Consider the following 5,709-nt stretch of genomic DNA (forward strand, 5'->3'; position numbering starts at 1 on the left):
TGTGTATAAGGGCAGGGGATGTGGAGACTTAGCAATAAACATTGGCTCAACAAATGAAAAACCCTTCACCAATACAATTTCTAATCAGCCCACTATACTTGTACTAATGGTTTTCTAACTTTTCTAAAGAACCTGTTTTTAGAAGGTTTAAAGCATCTCATGCCTCTCACAGTTGGGAGGCTGTGAGCAATCACATGTGGCCGGACAAGCCTGTCAGGCAGGCTAGAGAACCTTCAGAGGAGTTTGTAGGTTAAAACACTCTTGTCACGCCCAGGAGTTTTTATTAACTGGAGCTCTAAGTTAACTCCTTCTCTGAAAGAGGTGGTGGGGGACAGCCCCCCGTAAAGTCAGAGGTGTAGGTGAGAGCACAAAGTAGCAAAGTAGGCAGGCTCTGGTTATGGGGGTAGATGCTTGAGAATTTCCAGGGGGACTCCTGAGGCTCGATCCCACCTTTGCGTATGTCGAGCCTCCTTCCTCATGACCTTTGCCACGGGCGGAGTGCCTCACGCCAGCCCCCAACTGACACCCAATCATGTCTGAATTTCAGTTAAATGATAAAAAAGGTTTTAGTATAAATATGTTCCAGAAACTTTCCTGGTGGTCCAGTGGTTAAGACTCTGCATTCCCAATGCAGGGGGCCTGGGTTAGATCCTTGGTCAGGGAACTAGATCCCACATGTCACAATTAAGAGTTTGCATGCTGCAACTAAAGATCCTGCATGCCACAACTAAGCCCAAGTGCAGACAAATAAATAAATATTTTAATAAATAAGTAAATATATAAATATGTTCCATGGAATATGTAGTAACATACCAAAAGCTTTTTGTTGCTTATCTGAAATCCAAGTTTAGCTGGGCATCCTGTATTTTATCTAGCAATCCTCTTCATGGAGGATCTTGAATATCACATTGTGATATTTCAATTTTATCTTGATGGGAAGGTCCATTAATAATTCCTTAGGAACCTCCCCAGGGATAAAGGTTGGGGCCCCCATTCTTCAGGTCTCAGCTTAATGTCACCACATCACAGGCATCTTCCTTGACTATGAGATCTATAATAGTCCCTCCCTCCCCTGAAGATTCTCCATCAGGAACTTCTCTGGTGGTCCTGTGGTTAAGAATTTGCCTTGCAATGCAGAGGACACAAGTTTGATCCCTGATCAGGGAACTAAGATCCCACATGCTGTGGAGTAACCAGGCCCTGTGCACTGCAACTCCTGAGACTGCACGTCACAACTAGAGAGTCTGTGTGCCCCAACAAAAGACCCTGCTTGGTAAATCAGCAGCCAAATAAATAAAGACACAAGTAAATTTTTACGAGAAGATTCTCCATCAGCATTCCTGACCATTATCTTCAGAACACTTGTGATTTGTGTTTCTGTATTTATCTTCTTTTCACTCATTGGGGAGGGTCTGTTTTCTCTTTCATACGCTATGCTCCACAAGGCCAGGGATTGCTGCATTGCTCACCACAGCAACCTCAGAACCTAATACAACACCTAGCACTTAACTCGGAGAAGGCAATGGCACCCCACTCCAGTACTCTTGCCTGGAAAATCCCATGGATGGAGGAGCCTGGTAGGTTACACTCCATGGGGTCGCTAAGAGTCGGACACGACTGAGCGACTTCACTTACACTTTTCACTTTCATGCATTGGAGAAGGAAATGGCAACCCACTCCACTGTTCTTGCCTGGAGAATCCCAGGGACGGGGAAGCCTGGTGGGCTGCCGTCTATGGGGTCGCAGAGAGTCAGACACGACTGAAGCAAAGCAGCAGCAGCAACAGCACTCAACTGGCACTCCCTACAGTTGCTGATTTAATAGATGAACCAATCAATCTACTGAAAAATTGATACAGTCCTGGCAATAATACTATCAAATACTTTCAAATCCCTACCCCAAACCCTAACAAAATGCTATTCCAATGTTAAAGATGAGGAAAGTTCAGAAAAGCTGTGTATATGCTAAGTGACCTAAGTCCAACAGAAAAAGCTTAATACCATATGATTTCACTTAGATGTGAAATCTAAAACAAAAGAAAAAAATGGGCTCATGAATACAGGGAACAGATTGATGACTGCCTGACGTGGAGGGGTGGGGAGTGGGCAAAATGGGTGAAGGGGGTCAGAAGGTACACATCTCCAGTTTTAAGATGAATTACTCATGTATTATAGTATATAGCCTGGTGGGTATAATTAATAATACTGTGTGCATATTTGAAAGTAGCTAGATGAACGGATCCTGAATGTTCTCATTACTAGAATAAATAACTTTTGTAATGATGTAGGATGGACTTCCCAAGTGGTTCAGTGGTAAAGAATAAGTCTGCCAATGCAGTAGACATGGCTTTGATCCCTGGGTTAGAAAGATCCCCTGGAGAAGGAAATGGCAACCCACTCCCGTAGTCTTGCCTGGGAAATCTCATGGACAGAGGAGCCTGGCGGGCTATAATCCACAGGGTGACCAAACTGTCAGACGGGCTTAGTGACTAAACAACAAAGATGTTACCTGGACTTATGTGGTGATTGTTTTGCAATATATATAGATGTAGAACATTACATGGTACACTAATATGATTTATGTAAAGTATACATAGAAAAACTAACAAAGGAAAAAAAAAAAAAGAAGAGCTATGGGTTATGCACCAAACAGTCCAAAAACATGTGATAATGATGATGATTTGAGCGTGGCTTCCACAAGAGAGACGGGAGAAGGGCAGCACTCTGGAGACCAGCTGCTGGGCTGTAACCTTTTAAAAAATCTAATGTGGAAGAATGATTCCTTCTGGAAAATTTCAAGTAGCTGTGGGCCTCCTAGTTTTCCTTAAACTTCAAGCTTTAGGTGCTCCAAGATGTAATCAGAGTCTCCTCCTCCATCTTTTATTGCCACAATAAATTATTTGTTGGAACAGCCTTTAAGAAAATATCCTCCGAAAAAACACTCATAAAGTGTATTTATCACCAATATTGAGCTCCTACCCTGCCATTATGGACTGATTGGAAACATATGACAGTGTCGAAGAAATCCAGACGCCTCCATTCAGGCACTGAATGAGCAGGGAAGAGTCGCAGGGTAGGCAGTGGAAAGGGGATCTATATTTCCTGGGGAGTAGAATGCAGTTTCTGGGCTTCAAGAGAAGTCTTTGTTCCCTCTGCCTCTCACTCCCCAAGTCCAGGTTCTCAGATCCTGTCTACTCTAGTATTTTAATTTTTTATTTTGGATTTTCTGTTTGCTATCTTTTTTAAAAGATTTGTTTGTTTACTTACTTATTTACTCTTGTCTGTACTGGGTCTTCGTTGTCGAGCTCAGGCTACTCTCTAGTTGGGATGCGTGGGGTTCTCACTGCAATGGTTTCTTCTGTTGCAGAGCAGGGGCTCCAGGCACAGGGGCTTCAGTAGTTGTGGTGCAGGGGCTTAGTTGCCCAATGGCATGTGGAATCTTCCCAGACCAGGGATCAAACTCGTATCCCCTGCATTGGCAGGCAGATTGTTAACCATTGGACCACCAGGGAAATCCTACTCCAATATTTTTAAATAGTGAAAGCTGAAATGTAGAAGGTTTAGTCACTTGCCCACAGCCATAGTATTAGTCATTGGCAGTACTCCAATCCAAGCCTGTCTGACTATGCACTGCACAGTAGGGATTTGAGCTCAGTGAACCTCCCAAACGGTGCTGACACTTATGATCCAAGCACAGATGATTACTGAATGCTGAAGAGTAATTATCTCTCCCAGTAGGCACAGGTCTCAATTAGATACAAGGAGAGTTTGCTTTCTTAGATACACTGGGAGCCAAGTAATAACTCTAACAGTCAGGGAGGTGCAACACAAAGGAATTATTTGGGGGCTTTATTATTGTTAAAGTATGATAATATAATTGAATTACATTGTCCTAATCTTTGAGAGATACATACTGAAATCTCTGTATGAAATAATGTGATGACAGGAATTTGCTTCAAAATAATCCAAGGTGGGGGGGGTAGGTGTGGGGGTGAGTGTGGGGGATGGATGCGGGTGTGGGTGGAAGCCAGGATGAGAAGTTTATTGGTGAGCTGTTAATTGCTGAAGCTAGGTAATGGATGCATGGGAGCTCATTTTCTTACTCTCCTGGCAACCGAATGGCAGCGGCAGTTCCAGCCACAATAACATCAAAAAGAATAAAAAGGATCATCTTTTCTTGAGGCTTTCTCTTAGGAGGGAGGGAGAAGGAAGAAAGGACGTGGGTAGGGACCAACTGTGTCTATTGCACAAGAAAGGATTCCCTGGTCAAGTGTGTAGGGCTGGGAAAGCCATGAGTGCCAGTACACACAACAGCTCCTAACAGTGTAACAAGTCTCATAAACCCCGTAATTCTGAGGGGTTCCCCATCAATGCCTCATACCAATGGTCCCAGTCTGTCAGACCTTGCTGAGAGGCTCTCATAAAAAGGAATGGAGGGACTTCCCTGGTGGTCCAATGGCTAAGACTCCATGCTACCAATGCAGGAGGCCCAGGTTCAATCTCTGTTTAGGGAACAAAAGATTTTCATGCTGCAACCAAAGACCTGATTCAGCCAAATAAATAAATAGACATTTTTTTTAAAAATCAACTTTATATTAAAAAAAAAAAAAGGAATAGAGAGAATTCTTAATGCAATCAATATTTGGGGTCAGTGAAAGGACCACTTCTAACTTAGGAAGTAAGCAAGTTCCATAGCCAGTGAGCTGAAGCAGCTGTTTATTACCTACCTTAACACTAAGGGGGCTTCCCAGGTGGCACTAGTGGTAAAAAACCTACCTGCCAATGCAGGAGATGTAGGAGTCATGGGTTCAATCCCTGGGTCAGGAAGAATCCCTGGAGGAACACATGGCAATCCATTTCAGCATTCTCCCTTGGAGAATCCCATGGACAGAGCACCCTGGTGGGCTACGGTCCATAGGGCTGCACAGAGTCGGACACAACTGAATCGACTTAGCATGCATGCATAGCACTAAGGAGATGGATTAGCTATCTACTGTTGTGTAACAAGTTACCTAAAAGCATAGTGGCTTAAAACAACAATGAACCTTTATTATCTCACACAGTTTCTGTGGATCAGGAATTTGGAAGCAGTTTTAGCAGGATCAAGGTCTTTCTTGAGATTAAAGTCAAGATGTCAATCATTTCCAGGATGGGTCAGTCCCACGCCCAGCAGGTTGATGGTGCCTGATGGCCAGAGACCTCCATTCCTGATCACATGGATCCATCTGACCACCCATGTGTTCTCATAACACGACAGCTGGCATCCCCCAGAGCAAGTGATCCAAGAGAGATCAAGGTGGAAGCTCCAACGTTTTTTGTGACTTCATCCTAGAAGTTATAGTCCATCATTTCTGCAACATCCTATGGGCCGCACAGGTCAGACCAGTTATTTGTGGGAGAGGATTACACAGGGTGTGAATGTCAGGAAGCGAGTCATTGGGTTCATCTTGGAAGTGGAGCCTCCAGTGCAGTCAAGCTTTCAGGTGGTGCAACCCTGGCTGACATCTTCACTGCAGGCTCTTGAGACACGGGGCACCAGAATCATCCATCTATGCCAGTCCTGACTTCCTCGTCCACAGAAACACCAAGATAATAAATGCTTTGGTATTTTAACCTCCTGAGTTTTTCAGTAATTTGCTATGCACCAATGGATATAAAAAATCGAAGAAGCAGGTGAGGTGCCAAAGAATGACATTCCCATCATTGGCTG

Source organism: Bison bison, unplaced genomic scaffold (genome assembly GCF_000754665.1).
Source record: "Bison bison bison isolate TAMUID 2011002044 unplaced genomic scaffold, Bison_UMD1.0 scf7180017864500, whole genome shotgun sequence".
NCBI lineage: Eukaryota > Metazoa > Chordata > Mammalia > Artiodactyla > Bovidae > Bison > Bison bison.